The 14,420-nt window shown below is 33.4% G+C and overlaps 1 long non-coding RNA gene across 2 annotated transcripts; it reads left to right on the top strand.

Moving 5' to 3' along the window:
* The first annotated feature begins 274 nt into the window (after window positions 1-274).
* Window positions 275-6,519, top strand: LOC107799109 (uncharacterized). Of its 2 annotated transcripts, XR_012705525.1 has the most exons (4): window positions 275-694; window positions 1,428-1,588; window positions 2,976-5,071; window positions 6,047-6,519. It is a non-coding gene; the product is annotated as an uncharacterized LOC107799109 (long non-coding RNA). The 2 variants fall into 2 exon arrangements; XR_001651069.2 differs by lacking the exon at window positions 2,976-5,071 and having other exon boundaries at window positions 283-694; window positions 6,047-6,497.
* The last annotated feature ends 7,901 nt before the right edge of the window (window positions 6,520-14,420 follow it).

The following is a 14,420-nucleotide window of genomic DNA, read 5'->3' as shown; positions in this document are numbered from 1 at the left end:
TTACCAAAGAGAATAGAATGATGCGACAAGTTTCGTAAAATTCGGACATACGGATGCTCCAAGTAGTTCTTCAGAAAATAGGCCTATTGCAATGATATTCGTAGCAACCGTTACATAACCGTTGCAATAGACCATCTATTGGAACGGTTTCACCCGTTGCATAAACCTGTCGAACCTCTTGGAACATCTCTAAAAATAAACCGTTACAATTGCTACATATTTATATATCGCAACAGTTGTCACAACCATTGCAATAGCTTTATGTATGGTAACGGTTAGTTGAAAATTTTGACTTTTGCAACGGTTTTACTTTCCCCCCATAATTTCCCTCTTCTAATTTCACTAAACCCAATTTTACTAGCACCTAGACATTTTTTTACTTCCTAAAACTTGTTCTCTTAACCTTAGAACATATCAAAATGTCCATATACCTTCTCGTAGCTTCGTCCCCTTGAAACCCTAACCCCTCCAGCGAGTCACTCCTGCAAGGCACTCTGTCAAGGCTCTAGTATATCTCTTCAACCTCACAGAGTCTAGGGAAAGTAATATTTTGGGAGCGGCAAAGAGTCAAGGTCTGGTTCTTTCAGGTTTCCCATCTTGAAGGGTGTGCTGAATGGTGCAAGAGTCACTTTCCTCTGAGATCCATGTATCTGCTACTAGCTGAAGTGAGACCATCAAAGTTCTCTGTGCTTGGGTAAGTTACAAACCTTGTTTTATTAAGATTTTATTTTGTAATTTATCTCTAAATGGGTGAATAAATTCTTTGGTTAATATCCAATTAGGTACCCTAACTATGTTGGTAGAAAAAAGAACTGGAATTTCCTAAGTGTGTCATCTGATCCTGTTTATGGTATTTGCGAGCTTGTATGCTTGATTGATTTTTCACTCTTGAGCTCTTGAATTTCACTGTATTATGTCTGCTTTGTTATTACATATTATCCTTGTGCTATTTCAAGAGAAGTTTTGAAGTAAATGGGTATAACTGTAGATTTAATTAATGGCACTACCTAGGAGTGAAATGTTTGTAGCGTATTGAATTGAGGTTTCAAAAAATTTGGGGGAAAATCTGCTCCATATTTGTTGAAGCAGTATTATAATTTTTAGGCTCACAAGTGTTTGAAAGTAGTTCTCAATGAATTTCTTTGACTGTCGTATACAAATAATGCTGCAATTGAAGAAAGGTTGAGTGCATATTAGCATGTTCGTTTGTACTTTAAGCTTATTGTATTGATCATTCTATCTAATCATTCATGAGACCGAAACTCAAAAAATGAGATTTCAGTAAATGAGAGATTCCACCTACTTATAGTTCGCAGAAAATAGCACCAGTAAATTACTTCCTTTTTTCACTATTATGCATTAATCTTTATAAATATATCGTATTTCTTGGCATGCCAAAACTTATATTACTAGTGTGGTTTATGAAGAGGCTACGAGAGAAGAAGAAAGTGATGAAAAAGAGAATGAAATGACTAATGAATACTATGAAGATGGATCTTCAGATGCAGACATAGGTGATGGTGAAGGCTAGTATTCCCCGAGAGGCAATTTATTTCCGAAAATAATACAGAGAGGAAAAGCTCTTGAGGTATCATGACCCTTTTTTTACTCTCTTTCTTGAGTTGTTATATTGGTGTTGATTGGACTACATGGATGTATGGAAATAACCATCTGAAATGCAAGGTTATTTCCATAAATTAAGTGAAATACTTGCAAAATGGTAGATCTCATGTCAAAATGGAGTTTTTACTTTAAGATATCTCTATGGCATATAATATATCAATAATAAAAATTGGAAATTCTTTTAGATTCACTGTATAATCATTGTCACTAGGAACTTAGGAAGGTAGTTTTACTTCTACTTATAATGTTTATCTACAGGGTGCATTTATATTAAAGTTCATACAATTTGAGTTCCTATATCAACCTAGAAAGCAAAAAAAAAAAAAAAAAAAAAAAAAAAAGTCAAATACAATATGATTAGTCACGGACATATTGACATGGTAAACTTTGAGAAATGATACAACAAAGGAATGACACATATCAATTTCGTAGCATAGAGAATCATAAATATATCATACATTGAAATGTTGAAATAGAAATGTGGAACATATAATATAAAGAAATGTGATGATAGCGAAATAGTCAAGGCACGCACAAAGCCTAGATGCCACTACTAGGAAAAAAGAAAAAAAATGTTGAGACAGAAAAGATAGGATAATCTCATGCATAAAAATTAATAGGAAGTATCTTTTTTGGTAGTAATAAATTTTTTGATCTATTCAAACAAGACAATTATCTTCTCCATCCACCAAAGCAATCATGTTCAGTTCCTGCAACAATGCTTCCAATGCATCAATCTCCCAATGCCTCTTAAACATTAGCTACCAAATACTTTCACTGTTAAGCTTTCAACTGACTTGCCTCTAAATCTTCGTGACATTAATTAAGATAAATATTTTATGAAATTGGATCTACTTTACTAAAGAGCATTCTTCGAGACATGTTTCAAGTGACAATAAGTTGTTTTTTTGATTGTGCCAATAACTGTGTAGTTGGACTTGTTTTTTCTTTTTCCAGATACATTTTTAATGTGTGAATGAAAGTTGTGCGGTTTAGTTAATTATATAGAAGTCCTTTATATATGGTAATCACTTATCCTCTTGTAAATTGAAGCGATGTCGTTTCTATTCTTGTTGTTCCTATGGTAGCAAAGTAATAAATAATGGTCCTTGAAGTGCCTGCAAAACTGATTATTGTCCCAACTGAAAGTTGAGTTCCCATGGTAAAACTATAATGAGTCTTTAGATATTGTATCATTGCGTATGTTTAATTTTAGGTACAGAAATATCTGCATCAAGTCTTTGATTCCATATAGAAAATAAAGCTTGCAGTGATAACATGGCCAACTCAATTTACATGCAGCTTTTAATTTGAAGGAGGCTAATTAGTTTTAAACTATTTTTCTCTTGTAGGAATGTCAAAGCTTCAGCCCAAAACTTGCATATAATCCCTATAATGAGCCCAACATTGAAGTTTTCATGTTGTAAAAGTATATTTATCCATTTTGATGAAACTATTATTTTTTGTCAGGTTAATATATTTTTAAATGTTGTCTTATTCCAACACTTAGTTCATCTCTAGGACTGCTTTGAATTTGCAGTTCTGGAGTGCTTTGAATTTGCAGTTGCGAAGTTTTATTGACTTCCTTGATCTGAATTGCATTGTTAAACATTACAACACCATTTTGATTGCAGTCAATAATCTTCTTTAACTGGCCATATGTAGGGCCTTTAATTCATCTCTGGGTTGGAGTTGGAAAATTTGATTTAAGTTATTTTTCGTTATAGAACTAGCATATTTAGGGATGGATTTCCAATCAGTGATCTCTCTTCTAACTGGCCATATGTAGATCCTTTACTTCATCTCTGGGACAACTTTGAATTTGCAAAGCTTTATTGACTTATTTGAGCTGGATTGCACTTAAAGTTTCAAGGTACTACTTAGATTATATACTGGATGTTAAATTCTTTTAAAAAATTTACTAAATCATTTATTTTCATCTTTTATAGGTGTGACGACCCGGCCGGTCGTCTTAAGAATTAGTGCCCCGATCCCCTATTAACTACTTTCTCTAAGTTTATTTATGCTATTTTGTTTTAGTGGAATGTTCGGTTTTAAGTTTCGGAGAGTTTTGGGACACTTAGTCCCTAAATGAGAGTTTAAGTGTTGGAAAGTTAACCGTAGTCGGAACACTATGAAGACGGCCTCAGAATTGAAATTCGATGGTTCCGTTAGCTCCGCTAGGTGATTTCGGGCTTAGGGGCGTATTCGGATTGTGTTTTGGAGGTTAGTAGCAAATTTAGGCTTGAAATGCCGAAAGTTGAACTTTTGAAGTTTCCGGTTCGATAGTGAGATTTTGATTCGAGGGTCAAAATGGAATTTCGAGAGTTGCAGTAGTTTTGTTATATCATTTGGGATGTGTGTGCAAAATTTCAGGTCATTCAGAGGTGGTTTGGTTGAGTTTTTATCAAAAGCGTGATTCGGATGATTTTGGAAGACTTAGGCATGAATCCGATGTGTTTTGGTTGAATTGATGTTGTTTGAGGTGTTTTGAATATTCGTACAAGTTTGAATAAGGTTTTAGGATATGTTGGTACCTTTGGTTGAGGTCCCAGGGACCTCGGGTGAATTTTGGATGCTCAACGGATCTTTTTAAGTTGTTAAAAAGTTGCATATTTTGTTCAGCTTTTGTAGAGGAATTTTACCCTTCGAGTTCGCGAGTGGAACCTCGCGTTCGCAAAGAGTCATTTGAGGAAGTCAAATATTAAGCCTTCGCGTTCACTATGGGATATCCGCGTTCGTGAAGGGCTGGATACTTGTGAACCGCGTTCGCGATGAGAGGAACGCGTTCGCGAAGGTTAGACGGGTAAAGCATTGCGTTCGCGAGGGCCTTGTCGCGTTCTCTTAAGAGAACTTTTTGTCAACGTCATTTTTGTGCTTCGCGAACGCGAGGCTTTGACCGCGTTCGCCAAGAAGGAATTAAATGCCTGGGCAGTATGTTTTAAAAGGTTTATTTCGCGAATTTTAACCTAGGTTCCTCCATTGTTAGGCGATTTTGAAGCTTTTTGAAGAGGGTTGAAGAGGGATTCAAGTGGAATCACTTGGAGGTAATATTTTTGACTTCATAACTCATTTTTATGTGATTAAAGACCTAATTAGTGGTGTAAAATTTCGGAAAAAATGGGTAATTAGGGCTTAAGTTTAAGAGGCCTTTAAATGAGGATTTGAGGGGTCATTTGGACTCCGATTTTAGTGTTCTTGTTATGTATAGACTCGTGAGAGTACGAGGTTTCTGAAAATATAAATTTCACCCAAATCCGAGACGTAGCTCCGAGGGGCATTTTGGTCATTTTATACAATTTCGCGTATTAGCTTATAATTTAATTGTAGAATCAATTAATTGAAGTGTTATTTACATTACGCAAATGAATTGAATAGATTTGGGTCATTTGGAGTCGAGTACTCGTGGCAAAGACATGGTGTCAGGTTGATTTTGAGCCGGTTCGAGGTAAGTGGCTTGTCTAACCTTGTGTGGGGGATCTTCCCCTTAGGATTGATATATTTGGTAATTGAAAAGCCTTGTACATGAAGTGACGAATGTGTACTTGTGCAAATTGTTGGAAATTCGGTTTTCTTTAAGTACTTATTAGTATGTTCCTTCTCCTACTTTTATTACTTGTACTATTAAGCCCGTTATTAGCTTAGGAAAACATGTCTAAGTGATTTAATTGCTTTAATTGTTCAATCTATTTACCTGAACTCTGTGCAACATGCTAGCCTAGAATTATTTGTTGCCTTAATATGAAATTTCCTTTCTCTGAATATTTTATTGTTGCTGCTGTGTATTTACATTGGGACTAAGGATGTGGGATTTCGGTAGCTCCCCCTTGTCTGTTTACTTTGGGACTGCGGTTTAGATTCCCGATAGATCCCCTGCACATTTACTTTGGGATTGCGGGTTAGATTCCTGGTAGATCCCCCTGTACAGTTATATGGAACTACGGGACTGCACCCGGTAGGTTCCCCCAGTACTGGGTATTTATATTGGGGACTACAGATCGGGATTCCGGTAGATCCCCGTGCACTGATAGGTGGATTACGGGACGGGATCCCGGGAGATCCTTCAGATATATATGATGGACTACGGGATGGTATTCCGGGAGATCCACTGGACAGTTGTAATTAGGACTACAGGACGGTATCCTGGAAGATGCTCGATTGTTATCTCTATGTTGAGCTGTATTTCTTTTCGTGGCTTGTTTTGTCTCTGTTCTAATTGTTGTTGTTCTGTCAATTCTATGTTATTTCTTACTGTTGCACTTATTTATACTGTTTTATTCCACACTGTTAACCCTTATATTGTATTTAACCTCAGTAGGGCCCTGACCTTCCTCGTCATTACCCGATTGAGATTAGGCTTGGCACTTACTGAATACCGTTGTGGTGTACTCATGCCCCTTCTGCACATGTTTTTCATGTGCAGTTCCAGGTACTTCTACTCAGGCCTACCATCCTTGAGGGAGGCGACTACTTAGAGAAGTCGAGGTACATTTGCCGTGTCCGCAGACCGAGGAGTCCCTTTCTATTCTTGCCTTTTAGTATTTAGCCCTTCTGTACATTCTGTTCTTATTAGACAAATTCCGGAGTTAGAGCTATGTATTATTTCTTTTTCTTAGCTTGTGATTCGTGGGTTTCCGGGTCTTGGATTTGGATATTGGTTTTGAGATTCATATATGGTGCATGCCGAGCGGCACATTTAAACACTATTATTGCCTTATTTCTGCTTTTAAATTATTTTACTTCTACAAGTTTTGGCTATCTTCCGCAATTTAGGCTTACCTAGTCGTAGAGACTAGGTGCCATCAGGATAGTTCACGGAGGGCGTACTGGGGTGATGACAATAGGTGGATCGGATGAGCAAAGAGTGGATGAAAGAGGCAAAAATATTGCTTAGAATTATGGGATTATTCTAAAAATATTAGTGTATTAAGATATTTTAGGAATCTTTTATTTTGGATTTTCATTACTTTGAGAGCTTATGCATGCTTTTGAATTGTTAGACAATAGTATAAAGTTTATTTTTATGGAAAGTCTAAATAAATTGTTGCAATAGCTTCAACAAATTGTTTGCAAGCCTTCATGAATCGTTGTGGTGACTCCTAATAACTATTGCAATAACTCCTAATAACTGTTGCAGCAGCTCCTAATAACTGTTGCAATAGCCTTTAATAACCGTCAAGTGAACTACTAATAACCGTCGCAATATATCATTTAAACCGCTGCTATAGCAGAAAATACCGTTCCCTAAAATATTATTGAGACGATTTCGAACCGTCCCATTTGACTAAGTAACTGTTACAATAGATTGACCTATTGCAAGGATTCCAAAACTGTTACCATACATGGACCTATTGCAACAACTATGCAACCGTTGCGATAGAGCTATTGCCACGCAACCGGATGTGACGGTCCCTAAACCGTTGCAATAAGTCTATGGTAACGGTTTGCGTATCTATTGTAATGGTTTTGCCACTGTTGCCATAGATCAATTTTTTAGTAGAATTTCTCCGTCATTTGATAGTGTAGTTCATTATAAAAATGAGAATTTTGTATAAAATTTATTTATGTTCAGGACTATGGCTTCCGATAATATAATGAATGTTATTGATAATGGTACTGTTGGGTATTTGTGATCGTTTTTAGAACTTGTGGTTATAAGTAATGTTTCATATTTTTCAAAAATAAATTTAAGAAATATATTTTGAAAACTGATGTCCAAACACATTTTCATCTTCAAACCAAATTTTACCCAAATCAGATTTTTCAAAACAAATTTGGGAATCTATGGTCAAACGCTAGCGAAATATACAATTTTTTCGTGAGGATGCGCAAATCTGCAACAGGAAGTCTGTCAAATTTAGAGCTACTGTCAAGACAAGAAATTACCTAAGAACTCAACGAAAGATCATGCCGCAACTTTTAGATATAATGTAGCCTTTGAAGTACAAGTTTTGGAACTGCAAACAGATAATATTTTTCTCACTTCTGCGTTGAGACAAAAAAAAAATTCTACGACAAAGATGCAAAGCTGAAAAAATGAAGAAGAAGAAGAAAAAGTCCAAGCAGTAGCTAGAGTGCGTGATAACCTCTATGACGTCTAGTGTCTAGCATCATGAATTATCAGCATCAGTAGCTTTGAACGCAATATGGACATCTTCAAGTAGCTAATTTGTCCGCGATTCTTTGCCTACACTTTCGACTCATCGAGTTGTCTGCACAGTGAGAAGAGTTAGGAGGTAGATTCTTGCTTCAAGTTCAATATTGCATCGTCAAAAATGCGGCAAAATTTGATTCAACGCTTTCTTTTCTTTCTCGCTGAAGTTGCAAAAGGACTAGGACTATTCCAAGTGTTAGTCTAGCCAAGCCGCAAGGATGAGATACTCAAGGCTGCCAAAGGGGAAGTGTCTCTCGTTGAGGAAATGGCGCTTTATCTAGTCCTTCTGCGCCAACCTACAAGAAGATAAGGTTCTATGTACTGATCTCGTGAAAATGAATGAACTTTCCATGTATGTCATCGCCAAGTTGCAAGAAGGTGCACGTTCCATGTAGAAGATAGAATGATTGATGCTCCACGCACTTCCTTACCAAAGAGAATAGAATGATGCGACAAGTTTCGTAAAATTCGGACGTACGGATGCTCCAAGTAGTTCTTCACCGAGCTACATTAATGGATGAACTGTGCGGATCTTTCTTTCATACGAGGATTTCGCTTGTTCTTCAAGATACAAATATGGCATCACCCGAGGTATCAATGGAAGATACAAATGCTCCAAGTAATTTCGCTTCTTCTTTCATACGAGGTCTTCTTGGTCTGATATAGAGGCAATTTGAGGTCCCTCACAAACTTGTAAAAGAAAAAGGAGAGATACAGTTTGGGGCCTAAAGTCAAACTGTAATTAGGGGCTTAAGTTCCTCTAAAAAAAATTATACATATTTTATTTAAAGGCTATTTTTCTAGCTTTTTGAGTTGCAAAGTTATTAATAATTTTTTTATAATCTGTTTCCTCTGACAATTCTTTTTCAATTGATAAAATGGCTAATCCATTTAATCTCTCTTGAGACATAGTTGATCTTAGATAAGATTTTATCAATTTTAATTTTGGAAAACTTTTTTCCGTAGAGGCAACTGTTAAAACTGTTAACATTATTCTATAAGCAATATATGCATTTGGAAAAGAATCAAGTTTTTTTTATTTGATTGAGTATGTCGACTAGAGTATTATCTTCTACTTGTACTATTCTCTCAATACTTTTAATTCAGAAAATAAGTCTAGACCGTCAATATCAGAGTGACTACTATGTCTTAAAGACATTTCAAGGTTAAGGCAATAATTTTTCAAATTCTCATCATCTAATGACTTTAATTTTTTACCACTAAACAATAAACCAAAAATACGTTCATACGCTTCGAATTGTTCAAATCTATTTTGAAGCGAAAGAATAGCTTGCTCTACTATATATAAAAGTAATCTACCCTAAAAGATTTTTCAAGAGACTTTGTGGTTTCATTATCAACATTCTCATCAAATTGTTTTTTTCTATAGATTACACGTTTTTTACGAAATTCAGGTTCTATATTCATCTCAGATGCAATTTCCTTAGCAGAAATCATAGCAGTTGTGAACCCTTCTTCTCTATATTTTTGAAAAAAAGAAACAAGGCCTCTTAGTTGATCTATGGCTACATCAACATGCATATCGTTTGATTGCAAACTTTTACTAACTGAATTAACAGCAAACAACATATCATACCAAATAGTCATACCCAATAAAAACTCAAAATTTTGAAGCTCGTATGTCGCTAAACAATTAGCTTCACTTTTAGTTTTTGGATCCTCACTAGCTTCTGCTCATTTTAATAAAGCATCTCTTATTTATGGAGTTTGAAATCTTATCGCTTTGATACTTTCAATACGACTTTCCCAACGTGTTTGTGACAATGATTTAAGAGTTAGGTTGGGTATACTATCTTTTAAAACTTTCCATCGCTTAGTGGAAGAAGAAAAAAAGTGAGTATATACGGTGTAGCACTCCAAAAAATGATATAGCTTTTGTACAAGAATTAGCCATATTACAAAGTACCAAATTTAAATTGTGACAACCACATGGTGTATAGAATGATCTAGGATTTATATCGAGAAATCTTTTTTGCACTCCTTGGTGTTTACCCTTCATATTGGATCCGTTATCATATCCTTGTCCTCTTAAATTATCAATATCAAGTCCAATATTTTCTATCTCATTCATAATAACTTCAAAAAGACCTTTTCCACTTGTATCATCCACTTTTAAAAATTCTAAAAAGTATTCAGTAATTTTTATTGGAGTTGCTGAAATATCAACACTCCGCAATATAAAAGACATTTGTTCTTGATGACTTATATCTGGAGTGCAATCAAGTATGATTGAGAAATACTTTGTTTCTTTGATTTTTTGAATAATTTTATTTCTAATTTCACTTGCTAACAAATTTATCAATTCATTTTGTATATTATGTCCAAGGTAATGATTATGAATTTCATCATGCTTAATTCGTCGAACATGTTCTTGCATGATCGGATCAAATTCCGCAATCATTTCAATCAGACTTAAAAAAATTTCATTGTTTTCTTGGTATATCTTTTCATTTTTCCCCCTAAATGCCAAATTATTTTTTCCAAGTGTTTTTATCACAGCAATTATTCTTGTCAATACATTTTTCCAGTGCTCTCTATCTCTACTAATTTGTTCTTGAACATCTTTATCTATTGTTTTATTTTTGTGCAATCTTGTTTCTAAATCAATTCATGCACTCATGTTAATAATATGCTCATTCGTAGTTTCATGAGCTTTTAGTTTAGTACTAAGGTTTCTCCAATCTCTAGTTCCTTCACTAGCTAATTTACTGCTACAAGCACTAGAAGTTGTAGTAAATAACTTACAAGTTTTGAGCAGATTCAGCCTCAAAGTTGGATAGACCTTAAGGCCCCACTTTTTAGTAGTTTTAGGTTTATGTATTTATTTTCCTTTTAGAAAATTAAGTACTTAATGTAAAAAGCTATAATTTTGCCGGTGGAAAGGAAAAGTAACGTTTACTTTTATCATTATTGCATATTGGAGATATGAATCATTACTTTTACTGTTTTGCCTTTTTGGGTGTGACTTCTTCTTTTTTATATTTATTTACAACTACAAAGCTGAAACTTTACTTGCCTTCTTCGGTTCTTCTTTTCTACATTAACTTCTAAAAAGCTTTATGATATTTTTTACTTCTTCCTGTCAAAAGAACTACAAGAATTTTGTGATCATTCTTTGTGGAATAAAATACAAAGTTGGTAAGTACGAATTTTTTTTCAATGATAAATTTTTTCTTTCTTTTCAAGCAGTTCTTTTTCTACATATTGTACTTGGAACTGATTTTGGTAGTCATTAGTCAATTAAGGGAGGATTGAAAAAAATAAAATTTTATAATATGTATTGTTTTTTTATTACTTAAAATTTTACAATATGATATGACTGCAATCTCATAAGACTCATATTCACAATGAAATTTTCTACTGCTTATTATAATTTAGAGTTGAAATTTTAATTCGGTTTAGAAATCTACTTTGATGGCAAGAGTCGGTCGAAGAGTATTGTATATTTTTTCGATTGAAGAGGACTGAATATATAAAATCGTGTAAATTTTTTTTCCAGGTTTTCAAGCACAAAAGCATTAAAAGGTTTTTTGGGGATCAACTTATCAATTGAATCAAATTCTATTGTTCTAATCTTTTGCTATTTTTTAATCTAAATTTTGTCATTTTTTATATTTTTACTTCATAGATATACTGTAGTTTTTATTGTTTACTAGAGTAAAATATGTCTACTAGAAAATATGAATTCGGTTATGCAAAACTTCAAAAAAAAAAAAAGAAGAAGAATTTAAGCTTTAATACAATCCCATAAAGGAGCACTTGATAAATTTTTATCAAGTAATAAAAATTTTAAACTAGAAAATATGGGAGAATGTTCTTTGAATGAACAAGTTACTAATCTAGTTGATTTAGATGATAATAAAATCCAATAAAAAGAAGAAGTTAGTGAGAAATCTGACATAGATTCTCGAAAAAATCATGAACTTTTAAATGAATTGAATACTTGCACTCCTAAAAATATATATGATGCAGATGGACTGATGTAGATACAAAGTTGAGAGATCTATTAGTAGAAAAAAGACAAATTAGAATTACAGAAATAGATTTTCCCAAGGATAAATTCCTAAGACATTTTTCTGCTACACATTATATCCAAAAGTTGGCAAACGGGGAAAGACATGTAAGGAGATGGTTAATTTATTCAAAATACTTGGATAAAGTATTTTATTTTTGTTGCAAGTTATTTATTATAACTTCTAGTGCTTGTAGCAGTAAATTAGCTAGTGAAGGAACTAGAGATTGGAGAAACCTTAGTACTAAACTAAAAGCTCATGAAACTACGAATGAGCATATTATTAACATGAGTGCATGAATTGATTTAGAAACAAGATTGCACAAAAATAAAACAATAGATAAAGATGTTCAAGAACAAATTAGTAGAGATAGAGAGCACTGGAAAAATGTATTGACAAGAATAATTGTTGTGATAAAAACACTTGGAAAAAATAATTTGGCATTTAGGGGGAAAAATGAAAAGATATACCAAGAAAACAATGAATTTTTTTTAAGTCTGATTGAAATGATTGCGGAATTTGATCCGATCATGCAAGAACATGTTCGACGAATTAAGCATGATGAAATTCATAATCATTACCTTGGACATAATATACAAAATGAATTGATAAATTTGTTAGCAAGTGAAATTAGAAATAAAATTATTCAAAAAATCAAAGAAACAAAGTATTTCTCAATCATACTTGATTGCACTCCACATATAGGTCATCAAGAACAAATGTCTTTTATATTGCGGAGTATTGATATTTCAGCAACTCCAATAAAAATTATTGAATACTTTTTAGAATTTTTAAAAGTGGATGATACAAGTGGACAAGGTCTTTTTGAAGTTATTATGAATGAGATAGAAAATATTAGACTTGATATTGATAATTTAAGAGGACAAGAATATGATAACGGATCCAATATGAAGGCTAAACACCAAGGAGTGCAAAAAAGATTTCTCGTTATAAATCCTAGATCATTCTATACACCATGTAGTTGTCACAATTTAAATTTGGTACTTTGTGATATGACTAATTCTTGTACAAAAGCTATATCATTTTTTGAAGTGCTACACCGTATATACTCACTTTTTTCTTCTTCCACTAAGCGATGAAAAGTTTTAAAAGATAGTATAGCCAACCTAACTTTTAAATCATTGTCACAAACACGTTGGGAAAGTCGTATTGAAAGTATCAAAGCGATAAGATTTCAAACTCCACAAATAAGAGATGCTTTATTAAAGTTAGCAGAAGCTAGTGAGGATCCAAAAACTAAAAGTGAAGCTAATTGTTTAGCGACATACGAGCTTCAAAATTTTGAGTTTTTTTTGGGTATGACTATTTGGTATGATATGTTGTTTGCTGTTAATTCAGTTAGTAAAAGTTTGCAATCAAAAGATATGCATATTGATGTAGCCATAGATCAACTAAGAGGCCTTATTTCTTATTTTAAAAAATATAGAGAAGAAGGGTTCACAACTGCTATGATTTCTGCTAAGGAAATTGTATCTGAGATAAATATAGAACATGAATTTCGTAAAAAAACGTGTAATCTATAGAAAAAAATAATTAGATGAGAATGTTGATAAGGAAACCACAAAGTCTCTTGAAGAATATTTTGAGTAGATTACTTTTTATATATAGTAGACCAATCCATTCTTTCACTTCAAAATAGATTGAACAATTCGAAGCGTATGAACGTATTTTTGATTTTTTGTTTAGTGGTAAAAAATTAAAGTCATTAGATGATGAGAATTTGAAAAAATATTGCCTTAACCTTGAAATGTCTTTAAGACATAATAGTCACTCTGATATTGACGGTCTAGACTTATTTTCTGAATTAAAAATATTGAGAGAAATAGTACAAGTAGAAGATAATACTCTAGTCGACATATTCAACAAATAAAAAGACTTGATTCTTTTCCAAATGCCTATATTGCTTATAGAATAATGATAGCAGTTCTTGTAACAGTTGCCTCTGCAGAAAGAAGTTTTTCAAAATTAAAATTGATAAAATCTTATCTAAGATCAACTATGTCTCAAGAGAGATTAAATGAATTAGCCATTTTATCAATTGAAAAAGAATTGTTAGAGGAAATAGATTATAAAAAAAATATTAATAACTTTGCAACTCAAAAAGCTAGAAAAATAGCCTTTAAATAAATATGTATAATTTTTCTTAGAGGAACTTAAGGCCTCCAATTACAGTTTGGCTTTAGGTCCCAAACTGTGTTGAGTCGCCTCTGCTAGGAACAATACAACCAACTATATACACCTCTTAACTAACAATTAGTTACTAACTAACTAAAATAACTCTAACACCCCTAACTTCTTACTTTGTACATTTAGGTCCACATATCTTATACACTTAACTACATATTCCAATACTCCCTCTCAAACTGAAGGGTGTAAAATGTTTAACACACCAAGCTTGCTAAGTAGAAACTGATGCTGAGGTGATGCCAATCCTTTAGTGAGAATGTTTGATTGTTGATGTTGTGTAGATACATATTGTGTTTGTAGGATCCCTTGCTTGAGCTTCTCCCTGATGAAATGGCAATCTATTTCAATATGCTTTGTTCGTTCATGAAAGATAAAATTAACAGCTATTTGAATTGCTGCCT

Source organism: Nicotiana tabacum, chromosome 22, assembly GCF_000715075.1.
Source record: "Nicotiana tabacum cultivar K326 chromosome 22, ASM71507v2, whole genome shotgun sequence".
NCBI classification, from domain to species: domain Eukaryota; kingdom Viridiplantae; phylum Streptophyta; class Magnoliopsida; order Solanales; family Solanaceae; genus Nicotiana; species Nicotiana tabacum.
Note: the sequence above shows the minus strand (reverse complement) of the source record. Positions and strands in the feature narration are given on the sequence as shown.